The sequence below is a fragment of the Macrobrachium rosenbergii genome, chromosome 10 (assembly GCF_040412425.1).
Source record: "Macrobrachium rosenbergii isolate ZJJX-2024 chromosome 10, ASM4041242v1, whole genome shotgun sequence".
Classification (NCBI taxonomy): domain Eukaryota; kingdom Metazoa; phylum Arthropoda; class Malacostraca; order Decapoda; family Palaemonidae; genus Macrobrachium; species Macrobrachium rosenbergii.
The window spans coordinates 7,647,618-7,664,706 of NC_089750.1; the positions used below are offsets into that span (position 1 = coordinate 7,647,618).

The 17,089-nt window shown below is 36.8% G+C and overlaps 1 long non-coding RNA gene across 1 annotated transcript in view; it reads right to left on the reverse strand.

Moving 5' to 3' along the window:
* LOC136842471 (uncharacterized) overlaps nt 1-17,089 on the reverse strand; it is a 259,774-nt gene that overhangs the window by 70,559 nt on the left and 172,126 nt on the right. Inside the window, exon 2 of the long non-coding RNA XR_010854227.1 lies at nt 3,065-3,194. This is a non-coding gene — a long non-coding RNA (uncharacterized lncRNA). The remainder of the gene's footprint in view (nt 1-3,064; nt 3,195-17,089) is intronic.

Here is a 17,089-nt window from a genome sequence, read left to right on the forward strand (position 1 = left end):
AGAAACTTCAGTGTGTGTGTGTGTGTGTGTGTGTGTGTGTGTGTGAGAGAGAGAGAGAGAGAGAGAGAGAGAGAGAGAGAGAGAGAGAGAGAGAGAGAGAGAGAGAGAATATTAATTTGTTTACACTACCCTCCGCTACAAAAGATGACCAAAAAGAATAAATTAAAAGGAAATTTTTGTTAAAAGGTTGGCAATGTATTTGGTGTAAAAACTACGGATACGATCTACAGTATACACTCTCCACATATATTAGCATGGCCTTATTCCAAAGCATTTCTGTTCAATAAAAAATACCATGAACACATTGATTCACACTGGAAATTGCAACGATAAGCACAAATGAAAGAAAGGAATAATCAAAATGCTTGCATACTGTAATACCTCAGCCTCCAAAACCGAAGCAATTTAGCAACGGGAAGAAGAGAGACGAACACTGACAGTAAAATGAAAAGGGACCTGTGGTCAGGTTGACTCCCACACATGACTAAAGACCATGTAACCTTTGGTGATTATATTGTACACAACGCAGACCGACTGGCTTGCATGTTGGCCCTACCCAGCCCACTATGGATTACTTGTCAGGGAAAATACTTTGTAATATTACTACCTAATTGGGTCTAATGGCTTCGCTTCTCTCGCTAATGAGCACTGCGGAGGGTCATTACGTGCGTGGTATAACAAAAAAATGTTTCCGATGCCAGATTGGTTAGACAGAGAGAGAGAGAGAGAGAGAGAGAGAGAGAGAGAGAGAGAGAGAGAGAGAAATTGCATTAGCATCACAAAGGGCTCCACACTTCTCCTGCATAACATTTTTTTGTTTTTGACTTACCTTTATTTGTTGTTTTCATGAACTTCGATGTTACTTTGAATATAAAAACATAATTTTGTAAAAAAAAAAAAAAAACTTCACACGTGAAGTAACTTATACACAAAAAGAAATGATAATCTAAAATTCACATCTGTAAATATACTTTATATTTGGCACATAAAAGTAATATCCCTTATGAGAGAGAGAGAGAGAGAGAGAGAGAGAGAGAGAGAGAGAGAGAGAGAGAGAGAGAGAGAGAGAGAGACTGGTGAGGGGGTGTTCAAATGTTAGGTGGGTGTCTTTTATGCAGCAAACACACAGAAAAGACAACGCTTAAACCTAATGACGAGCCCTTAACCTTATAAAAGCTCTTCTCTGGAATATTAACTGTCTAGACAGGTTTCGTAGCTTTAAGAAATAACCTCTTTAATTGTACTCGACGACATTTAAACCTAATGACGTGATGCTCGACGATAACAAAACCTGACGAGGCTTCGACGATATTAACTCTATTAAACAAGTACAAAATGCGCAGAAGATTCTTCGGCGCAATCGAGTTTTCTGTACAGCCGCTACAGCTTATAATCAAGGCCATCGAAAATAGATCGATCTTTCGGTGTGTAATGGTGTATGAGCCGCGGCCCATGAAACTTTAACCACGGCCCGGTGGTGGCCTATCCTATATCGTTGCCAGAAAAACAATTATGGCTAACTTTAACCTTAAATAAAAAAAACTACCCTGGCTAGAGGGCTACAATTTGGTAAGTTTGATGATTGGAAGGTGGATGATCAACATACCAATTTGCAGCCTTCTAGCCTCAGTAGTTTTTAAGATCTGAGAGCGGACAGAAAAGTGCGGACGGATAGAAAAAGCCGGCACAATAGTTTTCTCTTAAAGAAAACTAAAACTCACCGACACCCACTGAACTTAGCAGGAAGAAGTGTTTGTGACCTGAAGTTTGTTTAGGGCGTTAAACGGCACACAACGAAAACTCTTGGTCCTTTAAAACAAGGATTTTATTTAATCACGTAGTAACACTAAACCATCTACCTAACTTCTTGAAATTATGGAAGGTTTCTGCCTAACTACTTGTAGTTATGGAAGATTTCTCCCTAACTTCTTGAATTTATGGAAGGTTTCTGCCTAACTTCTTAAATTTAAGGACGGTTTCTACCTAACTTCTTGAATTTATGGAAGGTTTCTGCCTAACTTCTTAAATTTAAGGAAGGTTTCTACCTAACTTCTTGTAGTTATGGAAGGTTTCTGCCTAACTTCTTGTAGTTATGGAAGGTTTCTCCCTAACTTCTTGTAGTTATGGAAGGTTTCTGCCTAACTTCTTGTAGTTATGGAAGGTTTCTCCCTAACTTCTTGTAGTTATGGAAGGTTTCTGCCTAACTTCTTGAATTTATGGAAGGTTTCTACCTAACCTCATGTAGTTATGGAAGGTTTCTGCCTAACTTCTTGTAGTTATGGAAGATTTCTCCCTAACTTCTTGAATTTATGGAAGGTTTCTACCTAACTTCTTGTAGTTATGGAAAGTTTCTCCGTAACTTCTTCGAGTTATGGAAGGTTTCTGCCTAACTTCTTGTAGTTATGGAAGATTTCTCCCTAACTTCTTGTAGTTATGGAAGAATTTCTCCTAACTTCTTGTAGTTATGGAAGATTTCTCCCTAACTTCTTGTAGTTAAGGAAGATTTCTCCTTGGCTTCTTGTAGTTATGGAAGATTTCTCCCTTACTTTTTGTAGTTATGGAAGATTTCTACCTAACCTCTTGTAATTACGGAAAATTTCTACCTAACTTCTTGTAGTTATGGAAGATTTCTCCCTAACTTCTTGTAGTTAAGGAAGTTTTCTCCCTAACTTCTTGTAGTTATGGAAGTCTTCTACCTAACTGCTTGTAGTTATGGACGGTTAACTTAAGTAAATCAGGGAAGGACACATTAACATCAAACCAACATAACATTAAATTTATTAACATTACCTAAACGGGCGCAGGTGTTCAAAGAATCACGAAATTATTAACATCTGTAAGGGGTTTAATTTCGCAGGAGAGTTCGTGGAGAAAATATGCTTAATGGTAATCGGATGGCGCTATAAATCCCAAAACCGCACTGGCCTCTTCAGATATACGAACTGACATAACGGGAAACTAGTAATAAAATAAATCAAAAGCACTTGGCCGCCTGAAATGGTATGCGTCAGGAACCAGGCGCTGGAGATAAAATTTCAGGGAGATTGTATAAATGTATACATACCATATAATCCCGATTGTTGTCTCGAATGGGTGTTTTCCGGATTTAAAGTGGATGGGCTGGTGGTCCACCGAGCATGGAAGACTCTGGAAATCTAAGGAAATATTCCCTCAAGGCTTCAGTCCAACAGATCCTGAAAAGAAAAATTCTTTTAGTATTGCTCTGAATTATTTATAAGTATACCCAAATTAATTTGATACCTTCAGCACACAGTCTTGCAAGAGGAGAAATGTAGCAATAAATAGGACTGAAACGGTTTGTTATGCCTAATTACATAACACTAAATAATTCTCTTAATTAAAAATGTTTAATCATGTTATGACGTCCAAAACAGCAGCGTACTATATACACTATAAGGCATAGTTAAAAGCAACAGCTAAACGCCTTCTAAACGACAAAAATAAGCCATGAAATAAATGAGACGAAGACAAAGTTTTCATGCGTTTGCCAAAAACAGACAAGAGAATTACATTACACAGCCTTTAATTTCAGAAGCACAGAAATCAACCTTTCCACCGTGGAACAGTACGTCGTTCACAAATAAACAAATCGAGAACACTGCCAGCAAAATTTAAATACCTAATGACAGCGAAGACCAGTTGAAAAATTCGCACTGACCTGTTTCGTTCAGTAATTGGCACTTGAACGACTGGAAATGTGCGTTGGTAAAGAATTGCGTTGTTACGTCTCTGGCGCAGTGGGAGGAGCACTAAGATGAATTCATTACCGTCTCCTGCGTGTATACTGTACACACAGACACAAAGCCTTGAATATACATGCATCCCTATACACCCACACACATACGCTCATCTATCTCAAATACACACGCATATACACTAGTAGATGAGATATGATAGCACCTACACATGCACTTACCTGACATCAAATACATACGTATACACCTAATTTGATGAGTTATACAAACGCCTGTGTACGCACTTATCTATCCTCGAATACAACCGCATAAACCCAAGCTGATGAGATTTAAAAAACACCTACACGCTGCAGATAAAGCAGCAATGCAAACACAGACATCCCATGAGTATTCAGCAATATTTGTATCATCACAGAAACTGAAATGGGGAAGCAAAACAATTTTAATTTACACAAATGGAGATCGAGCGGGAAGGGTGACCGAAAGACACTCTTATGAAAGGAAGAAACGAAGCAGCGCACAGAAAATGAAATGAGAGAGAGAGAGAGAGAGAGAGAGAGAGAGAGAGAGAGAGAGAGAGAGAGAGAGAGGCGAAATTTTTTGGCCTTGAGGAATGAGAAAGAACCACTACTAGCATTTTTTCTGCACTAAATTTTATTTGTTAAAATGATTGCAAGATACTAAGAACCTCGATCACTACTGTTATTTCAGTGTATTCTCTCTCTCTCTCAATTTATTTACGGAAGAGCGTGAAATGAGTATGAAAATTTGGTGATATCTAATATTTCGTCATCATAGTACACTCTCCCTGAGCGTGTATAATCTATCGAATCATTCATAGTTTTGGAACGGGAGGGAAGCATGAAACGGCAATTAATCCCGTTATAATCCAGGGAATTAATTACTGTATCATGATTCTTCCCGTTGCAAAACTATGAATGACTCGACAGATTGTACTCTGAGCTTGTACTAGATGGCTAAATACTAGATTTCACAAAATATTCATATTCAATGTACGACTTTTTGAGTTTTAAATTGTTCAGTCTCTGCAAGCATTCATCGTATAGCTAAGTAAGACGTACCTATTTAAGGACGCTTTGTTTTTTTTTTTATATATTTATCTCTTCATTACTATCGCTTGAAAACATCTCATTTAATTTCTATTCAAGGCATTTCATTCCGACTTATTCATCATCTGGTAAATATCTATGCTGAAAATATTTAGGATTAAAATGGACGGACATTAACATATATCTTCCCTTTTCAGTTCAAGAACGAAGAATCACGTCACATGACAACAGTTACAGAAGATTTTCAATGAGCAGGTAGATCAGTCCCGTCGGCCATGATGCCACCATAAACATTCCAGTAGAAATAAACAGACCATAAACGAATCGAGTTTTCTTCCGAACGAGCGCATGTCAGTCAATAAATGGTCCTCAGATGTTGTTAAATCTAATTTCGAATCGCTTCGAAAAGATTTGTCGTTAAAGGGGCGAGGGCTTCTTTTCGTTGTCTTCTTATTCATACAGATATTTTCACTTTGCTCTCACTTCTGATGAATGAGGAGTGTAGATACGTTATATGTTATTAGTATATGAGGAAGATCGATTTGGAAGAGGATTATGGAAGGAGGAGGGGAGGATGGGGAGGTGGAAATGATGAAAGAAGGGACGGGGAAGAGGAGGAAAAATTGGAAAAGGTGGAGGAGGTATACAACGAAAGAAAGGAAATAGGGAGGCAAGGAGATGAAAAAGGGAAATAGGAGTTAAAGGGCCCAGAGGAGCAGGGAGGCTACACGAGGAGGAGGAGGATTGAGTTATAAGTTTTAGGCATACATGCCAAGCACTGGGGCAACTAAGGTCATTCAGAGCTGAAACGGAAATTGACAGTAAAAGTTTGAAAGGTGTAACACGAGGAAAACCTTGCAGTTGCATTATGACTCAATTGTTAGGAGAGGGTGGGTTGTAAGGTGGAAGAAAGAGAATATGAACGGAGGTACAGTAAAAGGAATGAAAGCAGTTGCAGCTAGGGGCCGAAGGCAAGCTGCAAAGACCCTTAAGTAATGCCTACATTGCACCGCATGAGGTGCACTGACGGCACTAACCCCCTACGGGGTCGAGGAGGAGGAGGATAGATTGATTTATAAATCAAATCTGGCGTCACTAAGACTACGATAAAGGGAAGGTGGATAAGAAAGAAGAATTAAGGCAAGAGAGGAGGAGAAATAAGCGAAGAAGCCTAAAGGTAAAAGAAAGAAAAGAGGGAATTGAAGATATGATAAGAGAGAAGGAGACCAAATATCCTATTTCTAAGGAAAACGAAAGACGCAGTTTCGAAACAGAATTTAATCATGTCTAATGTTTTCCATCGATGGCAATAATGAATCATCTCTACGCAAAGGTCTTAATGAATCGTCCGGGTGGCATTTTCCCGAGATGTAACCGAGTACGGAACCTTTCCCTGAAAAAAGCGGGACGCCCTATTTTAAAAACTAACCACAGCATTTTCTTGAAATTAATCTCATAATGTTTTCCACACCTAAATTTTTACTAATCCGTCATCTAAGCCAACCTAAGCTAATCTAGGGGCATGACAAAACAACCAGGGCTGGTGCAATACTAGCATACATCTCAGGAATTGCGTCCGGGGGAGGGATCATTTCAATGCCGGTACACAAGAAGAAGAAAAAGAAGAAACAATCCAATTTGAAAGCCATTAGTATTCACTTGGCAAAGAATAGTAAGAGGCCAAAAAGCACAAGGGCCCCACGCCCCCCCACAAAAAAATGGAAGAAAATATGAAAACTTATAAATCAAAGTTAGCGTGTTAAGGAAGATATGTTTAACTAGTAATGGAAATTCACACCACTGGATCAATATCATCTACCATTGTGAAGTAAGGGAGAAGCATAATTTACCGTTTTCGTCTTTATTCTTACTACTATTCAAGGGCTTATTTTTTCAGGTATTAGAACTATAGCTGGCGACACAACTCGTACATAGTGCATACGTGTACACGCAGATGTTATAACTGGAATTCTTTGATATTCTCTGTGATCAGAACTATATGAAAAGGCGAACCGAATTTCGCTTTGAAAAGCTTTCTTATTCAATCGAGAAGCCGGCTCAAATCTTCAGTCGTTTTTGACCTTACCATTCGGGCGTTGGCAACACCTGGTGGCCTTGTAAAGGTATTGGGCTTGGAAAAGAAATATCTTTCATCAAGGTACGGTAATCTTTCTAGCTCTCTATTTCTCTGTTCGTGTGTGTCTCAGTAAACGAGTGTCTCCAGGTTCTATCCAAAATGGCATTTACGAATATCAGGAGGTGCAGTACGTGAGAAATCGTAAAACGTGTGATGATGACTTGATTCAATTGTTTTCAAGAGATTAAAAACTGCTCTCCTTTTCAAAGCTAATATAGTTCCATCAATATTCATTTTCAGCGTAGCCTACGGTCACAATGCTACCTCCCTCTTTGTCTGTTTGTTGGATTCAGTATCTCGGAATGGAGCGGCGCCCAAAGCAAGCGAGAACGTCAGTTAAGTGAAGAGAAAACATCATTTCAGCATTTCAAACGCTCTCCTGCGTCATTCATGCCGGCAGTTACATATCATACGTGTATCGTACATGAGACGGGCAGCGCGCTCGACGTGGATTTGAGAGGTGTTTGGTCCCAGGATGTTGCAGCAGTGCCAACTAAATTTATTATTTTTCGTAATTTGCAGTTTTATTTTAATAATTCTAGCATTTTTTCTTTCTTGTATGCCGTGTAGATATATATATATATATATATATATATATATATATATATATATATATATATATATATATATATATATATATATATATATATATATATATATATATATATATATATATATATATATGCAACTGACTGCTGTGTATATGGTTTGTGATACTTTTATAAATAACTACAACCTAGAAACCATCAGCGAAAATAGAAAAAGATTCACAAATACTGATCATTATTCAAGAGAAAATTCTGATGGTTTTCAGGTGGTATAAATTTACAAAAATACCAAGAACCATATGTGAATCTGCCAAGTCTACTATTGAACAATCTGAAAGTTTTCTAAGTTTCCAAAAGTTCACAGAATGAAAAAAGAAAAAAAAAATTTTTTTTTAGGAAAATGGGGATAAAAATCAGAACAGCAAAATGGTATCACATCATGACTTAGTAGCCATTTCTTTGAAGATTTTGTCTACAAAAATTTGTTTATCATCCTGCTGGGTTACCATTTAAAGTAACGTCACTGCTATGTTATGCATACCCCCAAAACTCCATTACCAAATTTGTACTGAGCATACATGACTTTTAGTTATGAAAAAGCTTTAATTTTCAACCCGTAAGTTAGATAGGCACTCTTTGGTATTCTTTCAGTTTATAAATATTCCTTTTTAAAGCTCATATTTTCACTATCCGACAGGTTGTATACGGTTGATCTATTTTTCTGTTATTGGGTTTATTCATGGCGATATCTACTGCTGACTTGAACCTTGTATGACTTTGGGAAGAAACGCAAGCGTGAAGAGAGTGAGAGAGAGAGAGAGAGAGAGAGAGAGAGAGAGAGAGAGAGAGAGAGAGAGAGAGAGAACTGCAAATCCCGGTACAGAATGTTTATTACCCAAAGGAACTCCCAGACTCCTAAATCGTTTCGCAGAACTTGGATGGTTTCGTGAACATAATAATTCGACGCTTATGCAAATCCCAAGCCGATAAAAACTTAAAACTACAGATCCGGCTTACGGGCTTAACTGCGTACGCATGAATAATGGATTCCTTTCTTTGGAAATTTTCATAACATCAATTCTGAAATGTTGGAAAGTAGTTGTATTCACCATACGGTGAACAATACGCAGGCTATGCAAGAAAAATAGATTCATAACCTACGTCAAGATTTTGTTAACTGAAACTTCTAGGAGGGTGGGAGTTTCGTCAGATTATGGAACAAGAAATAGTTTTTTTCCCCTAAGCGAGAGGTAATAAAAAACTAAAAAGTTCAGCCAGGCTTCAGGTGATAAAAGATGCGTCTCTTTAGCGGAGGACTATCATAAGACTTGGGAAACTGGGAGGAAGGTAAGAAGTTGGATTGGCAGCAGGAAAATCATAAAGGTTAACTCTAGCTTTAGACTTAATTTTCTCTCAAATATATAACACTGGTCCCTCCAAGGTTTCTACGGGCTTGAGTTTTTTCTGTTAAATCATTGGGTCGGCTCACATGAAACAAAGACTTGCAATATATTTTCAATACTTATTTCTTTCTTTTGCCGAGCTTTTTTTTTTTTTTTTTTTAATTTATTTGCCCTCTTGTGGTCTTTGGAACAATCAACAAAATGACTTCTCGATCAGAGAATCGTTCTGAATAAAATTCAAACCACAAATTTTATACCCTAATTATATTGATAATCAAAATTACACTTTGCTTCCTGACAACGTGCCTAACCCTACCACAGCTTAGACAAAAGAAGCTAAAATAAATTAGGAATAAATAAGAATGATAGCAATATGATTCCGTAATCAATGAGGGCGTTTCTCTAAAAGAAATGCACTGTAGCATCGTCTTGCTCTGAGTTAAGTATACCTTAGTTTAACCAGACCACTGAGCTGATTAACAGCTCTCCTAGGGCTGGCCCGAAGGATCAGACTTATTTTACATGGCTAAGAACCACCTGGTTACCTAGCAACGGGGCCTACAGCTTATTGTGGAATCCGAACCACATTATGACGAGAAATGAATTTCTATCACGAGAAATAAATTCCTCTAATTCTTCATTGGCCGGTCGGAGAGTCGAACGCTGGGCCAACAGCGTGCTAGCCGAGAGCTCTACCCACCCCTCCAATGAAGAACTGTCTTGCTTTGAGACGAAAGCAGTTATTAGTATCTGTACACTACAAAAAATTATACTATTCCTTCAATATTCATTTTTAAAATCCCGTGTTCAGGTCAAAGACAGACGGACCGACACAGAGAGAGAGAGAGAGAGAGAGAGAGAGAGAGAGAGAGAGAGAGAGAGAGAGAGAGAGAGAGCAATTAGATCCATTTCCCTTCCCCATTCGTATTCCCTGAAGAATCGGCCCAGTCTCGCTGATCAGCAAATTCCTTTTATTGGCTCAATTTCATTGTTTTTCCGTCGTTGGCCAGGCAATATTTTCATTAGAACATCTCAGGGGGAGAATCATGCATGCCTCTGCTTGGGTCATAGAAAGGCAATACCGTTTCTTTATATCCTCCGAAGGGGAGAATATTGCCTTAAATGCGGCAGGTGTCGTGGGAACATGGCAGGTAAAAACACCTTTGGGAAAGGCAGTAAAAAAAAAATTGCAATAAGTTTGTTATCGTCATGAAAGGACTCGGCTTCGCTATTTTGATATATTCTTTTCATTCTTCGCCATTCTCTTTCTCTTTTAGGGGAGGCTAGAGTCCCCTTTTCATGGGTGTAATGGCGGGAGATTGAATTGTTTTTGTCGTATTTAGATCTGAAATTCTATAGGTCACCGAGGGGGAATTTTCGTTGGTCTGATCCACGGAAGCTGACGACTCTGCCATCCACCCGGTCCCCAGAGCTTGGAAATGAACGCATTTTGTGTAACGGATACGGAGAGATGAGTACAGAACGGGGACGTCAAAAGAAAATATACAAAACTCAACGAGTAAATATAAAATAAACGTAACATTCAACAGCCAAGAAGGGGAGATTCAAAAGGTAATTCAAGAATAAGACAGGTATCACGTTGTTTCTGCAGGCTAAGAGTCAGATTCAGTGTCAACTTCCATCGAAGTCACTTCATAATGTTATTTCTATTTTCTTATGGCATCTGTACGCGTGTGCTGCAATATCATTTGTTACCTCCTTTCCATGACATAATTTCTGTTATATAAATTTAATTTTCCTTCAGCAATGAAAAAGGCAAAAAGTAAACAAGACGACTGAAGTTACATTTAAGGTCAGAACAAGCTTTATACAAGGACAAAGTGCAAAGACTAAGGCAAAAAAACTTAGCTCGACATTGCTCACTGAAGCTATTATAGCTTGCTAGCTTTCTCATTAACGTCGAGTCTCTTGGCGTCATTTGAAGTGACCACTGACTCATGGTGTTCTGTGACGCGCCTACCTAACAGGAACACAAATCGCTTACAATCAAACTGTACATGTAATATGTCCAACGGATGTATTGCATCCAGATGTACTGCTGCATGTAATTTGTCTAACTTATATATTATATCCAGGAAGATGTACTGCTACACGTAATTTTTCTAAAGGATATATTATATCCAGATGTACTGTACTCTTTGTCTAACGGATATATTATATCAAGATGTGTTAAGGGATACTTATTAGCATAAAAGAAATTGAACGTTCATAAAACGAACAGAAAGTGGACATAAAGATTTAGGTAAATATGAATTCCAAGAATTTAGTCATTTTGCAAGCATCTTACAGAGTCATAATAACTGCATGTTTGATATAGAAAAAAGAAAACCTGTTGTGTCATTAAGGATGACCTAAATGTACGTATGTTTAATGCTAATGCTAAATGATTCAATGCAGGTAGGATCCACCAGTAAATGAGAAGTACACAAATTATCGATACCATAAAATGAAAATCGACAACAATAATTAAAACAAGGTAAATAAATACATGTGTGAAAATACATCACAGGACAATGTGATGGAAAATGTTGAAATTAAAATTTTAAAATCGAAGCTACTTAAAAATAATAAAGTTTTTTTTATAATTATTAATGTCAACAACAACAACAACACAACCTCATTTGAAAATGCAAAAAAAGCGAGATTTCTAACAAGGAAGAAGTGAGCAGGACATAGAAAGCTTTCTTTCGTCCATTCTGAAGTGACATTTCAACAGATATCATAGTAATCTTGTTCTCCGTGTTTCCTTTGCTTATGCGATTTTAGTTAATAATACCAATAATAATAACTTATCTTTATTCATTTTTACGAGTAAGTAACAGTAACTTTACTTGAATGTCTACGACAAGGAAAAGCAACAGCAGCAGCAACAGTAGCGATCACTAGCGGATCCAGGAAATTTTCATGGGGGCCGGAGCACCAATTTTCTTACACACACACACACACAAAAATAAAAAATCAAATATATATATACATGTATATATATTAGATTTTTTTCCCATTTTTATATTTCTCATTTATGTTATTATTATCTAAATCTTCAATATTATTATTTTGTCATTATTCTTCATGGGGGGGACGGGGGCATGTAGTAGCAGCGATATCAGCAGATGTATTAGCAGCTGTAGAGGCAAGCGGACGGAGCTATAGATATCGATATGACAACCCCTGATTTCCAGATAGGGAAGTAAATATTGACACGCCAATCTCAATCCACTTGAAGTACGGCATCAATAATAGATCCTCTTCCCTGCTGAGAGAGAGAGAGAGAGAGAGAGAGAGAGAGAGAGAGAGAGAGAGAGAGAGAGAGAGAGAGTTTACAAATAGATGGACCATAAAATATGGGGCAGGAATCAACAGAGAGAGAGAGAGAGAGAGAGAGAGAGAGAGAGAGAGAGAGAGAGAGAGAGTTTACAAATAAATAGATGAACCATAAAATACGGGGCAGGGATCAACAGAGAGAGAGAGAGAGAGAGAGAGAGAGAGAGAGAGAGAGAGAGAGAGAGAGAGAGAGAGAATTTACAAATAAATAGATGGACCATAAAATACGGGGCAGGAATCAAGAGAGAGAGAGAGAGAGAGAGAGAGAGAGAGAGAGAGAGAGAGAGAGAGAGAGAGAGAGAATTTACAAATAAATAGATGGATCATAAAATATGGGGCAGGAATCAACAGAGAGAGAGAGAGAGAGAGAGATAATTTACAAATAGATGGACCATAAAACACGGGGCAGGAATCAAGAGAGAGAGAGAGAGAGAGAGAGAGAGAGAGAGAGAGAGAGAGAGAGAGAGAGAAAATTTACAAATAGATGGATCATAAAATACGGAGCAGGAATCAACTGTGAGAGAGAGAGAGAGAGAGAGAGAGAGAGAGAGAGAGAGAGAGAGAGAAAATTTACAAATAGATGGATCATAAAATACGGAGCAGGAATCAATTGAAAGAGAGAGAGAGAGAGAGAGAGAGAGAGAGAGAGAGAGAGAGAGAGAGAGAGAGAGAGAGAAATTTACAAGTAAACAGATAGACCGTCAAATAAGGGGCAGGGAGCGACTGACATTCGGCTTTTGACACCTCACTGACCTGGCTTCAAGAGAAACAATACGTAATTCATGGAAATGAAATATCGAAACTGAGAAGCAATACCGAACGAAGGGGACACTGGACATGACATCTTGACTGAATATATGAATCCTGAATGCTGCTGTACCGATGTCACGATGTCTCTTGTTCATGGTTATTCAGGCATTTGTAATATCTTCGAAGAAATGTTTAGCAAGAAAGACAGTAGGAATTTCAGGTCAAGGGGATGGGGTATAGTGAGAAATGATCCGGTGGATTATATGTACACTATATATTATACAGTATATACCTTGAACATTGGATGATAATAATAATAATAATAATAATAATAATAATAATAATAATAATAATAATAATAATAACGGAGAAACAAATCCACAGTTATGTAAATATACATATATTTAAAGATAGATCTGCACAGATCTACCTTTAAATATAGGAACATTTACATAACTGTGAATTTGTTTCTTCATTTGAAGACTCATGCTGCTATTAGTATTTTTTAATAATAATAATAATAATAATAATAATAATAATAATAATAATAATAATAATAATAATAATAGCTGTAATATCATTATTATTGTTTTTTTGTGATGTCGGTTAACAAAAAAAAATGTTCTTTGTAATTGACGTTTTTAGTGTTATAAGTTTCATTATTAGTGAAGGTCTTAAATTCTCTAGGATTTTCACTCCACAGACTTGCCTCAGTAAGTTACGACCCCATACAAAGTTTTTCTTTTTGTGGAATTAAGTTAATAATTGGCTTTAGATTTACGGATGGAGAACAGTTGGCCATATTGCCTCAAACTTCTAACATAATTATCTTCAAGAGTTCTAACAGACTGCTCCATAATCCTCAAGCCGTTTATGTTTTTTTTTTTTTTTTTTTGAAATTTAGTTGTTAAATGTTAGGGATATTCTGATAAACAAGGAAGGGAACTAAAAGGGTGCTGGTATTCCTATATTGTTTTCGAGTGCTCAACATTATCACTATTATTATTAAGGTGAACCCTATTCAAATGGAACATGCCAACAGGGGCCACTGACTGGAAATTCAAGTTCCCAAACAATATGGCATTCATTTGAAAGAAGTAACAGAAGATAATAGGACATACAGAAAGAAGAGATCAGTTATTAGAAAAAAATAAATAAATTGACAAACTGATAAATAAAAAGATAAAAATTATTTAAATGATTAAACTACAAGGAGAATTGTAATAGTACTACACTGCATCTTCGCTTGAACTTTTGAGGTTCTAATTGCACAAGATTAGAACCTCAGAAGTTCAAGCGAAGGTGTAATGCATTACTACCCTAAAACAATTCTTCTGGTACTTTACTAATTTATTTAAGATATTTATAAGAGTGAGGATGCTAGTTGCTTCAGCAACACAGAACAGCAGCTACCATCCCTCTTGCGAACCAAGGACCACCATTCTAAGGCCTAAAATATTTTGGCTGAAACTATACTTGAAGTTCATCCAGGAGTAATGATCTGAGTTGCAGTTATGAAGGATAACTCAAACGAAAACACATATGTATACAAAAATATACATATATAATTACACAGGGCACGCACGTTCTTAAACCTATTAATTTTATTAAACATTACCATACAAACTCATCAGAGAGGGTGGGGTTGAGAGCAGGTAAAATTTACTATCGGGCCAATGCTAATGTCGTGAGTTATATGTTGTAATACTTGTTAAATTAGCGGTTCACATATTATTCAACCATATAAACTTTGCAAAGCCCTGGTTAATTATAGCCAGTAAATTTAAAAGTATCAAAACATAAATCTGAAGTCCGAGAACATTGTGTTGTATTAGGAAGAAAATCAATCAGAAGTTCCGTCAATGAAGCGCAGGTCTACCCGTTATTATATTACTGCAGAATTCTCTGTAGTTGGATAACAATTTAAAGATATCTTAATTCTATGATAGATTATGTTAAGTTGAAATAAAAAAAACTTTTAAATCCCAAGCAACAAAATTTGACGGGACAACTTTTAAAGACAGAAAACTTGTAAGAATGCCCCATTCAATACTCTGACGTCGCTGTGGGTAGAGATACAAACAAAAAGCGGTGAACGCAAACACATTTTCTGATATCTTAAGTTATCGTGCCACTCAACTCTGCACCAAACAACGAACAGTTTGTCCATACTGAATAAAACTGAACTGGTTGTGTCAGTGAGCGTGCTTTCTGTCTACTTTCTGACATTTTGATGAGCTTTTCCCCAAGTAGCCACAATTATTGAATGCTGGCGCAAATTGAATCTGAACTTACTCATTAGGTAAAGCTAAACGTGGAAGCTAGACATCACTGACTACTAAAAGCGTCTCTTATTCCCCTCCATTGTGAAAATAGCTTTCAGAACTTTTCCACCATTCCCTTTACATAGAGTGTCGGATGACATGCATACTGACAGGATATGATTCTAAAAGCTTACTTCAGAGGACTTCGTTGGATGCTTCTTCTTGTTACGATCCAGGTCTTCGTAAATAGTGCCATTACTATCGTACATGAAATGCGGAATACGAGCAAATATATCTGCACACCTTTTCCCACTGGAAGGAAGGTGCTACCAATACGATTTTCAAGTAATATATTTTGGGTGAGGTTGCAATATGAATATCCAAATATCCAAATTACGACCAGAACCAAGGTGACGTTAACAATAAGAGATAATGCCTGTATATATATATATATATATATATATATATATATATATATATATATATATATATATATATATATATATATATATATGCATACATGCATACACACACAAAAATGTAATAATATATATGCGCGCACGCACACACACACACACATATGTGTATAACTGATTCGCAAAGGTCTTATACTAGCTAGTAAAGGACCGTGTGTCGAAAGGCCTAGCAACCACTCCGTTGCTTCACTTTTCCTTTGTGGCATTTGCCTTTATTTTATATATATATATAATTTATATATATATATATATATATATATATATATATATATATATATATATATGTATGTATGTTTTTGTATCTGTATATGTATGTATATGTAATATATAAATATTCATATATATATATATGTGTGTGTGTGTGTGTGTAAACACCGGAATATATTTCCTCCCGAAATGCTAATAAATGCAAGTCCGCTGTGAGGCAGAGATGGCTTCCATTAAGAATAAGGCCTGCAGACCTCTAATTAAGAAGGCATTAATTCAACAGTGGTAACTACACAGAAATCCTTTAATTAAGTTTCTCTCGTTATCTGCCGAGAAACTCCCGGGTCTTCGAGGACGTGTTTATCCCATTTTACAGCCAAACAGGTGCAGCCGGTCCGGCCTGTTTGCTCGTGTGCTGGGTGGTAAGTATGGGTTGGGGTAGATGGCCTATTATTATTATTATTATTATTATTATTATTATTATTATTATTATTCAGTGGGATACATGCAAAGTATTTTTTGTTCGCTGATCTTAAGATTGGTATTACTATAAGGTGTATTATTATTATTATTATTCAGTGGGATACATGCAAAGTGTTTTTCGTTCGCTGATCTTAAGATTGGTATTACTATAAGGTGGATTATTATTATTATTATTATTATTATTATTATTATTATTATTATTATTATTATTATTATCACCAAATCTAAGCAGCTTATTATTAGTAACAAGTCTGCTTTTTTCGCTGATGAAAATACAAGAGCACTGTAATCCTACAAGAAAGAAACTTGCTTTTGCACACAAAACAGCTTGTTGGGTGATGTTGTTTCCTTCTTTAGAAGAAATCCTTAAATCAATATGAAGTGGAAATGAGAATAAAAATGACGACCAAAAGAAAGACTAAGTTCGGCTTTTTCGTTACTGCATAGGAACATCCCATGTTACATATCATTTCAAGTATCTCCTTAAAGTTTTGAGAAGGGCGCCTGTGAATTCCCAGCCTTGATAGATCAAAACGGTCTGAAACACGTAGAAGCTCGGTAACATTTATTGGAATACAGAGTTTAGGCCAAAGGCCAAGCACCGGGTCGGTAACATTTAAATCATCTGCACAGCAAAACTGAAAATAGACCCCCTGTCTTTCTGTTTTCATTTGAATATGAATGGTTCTAACG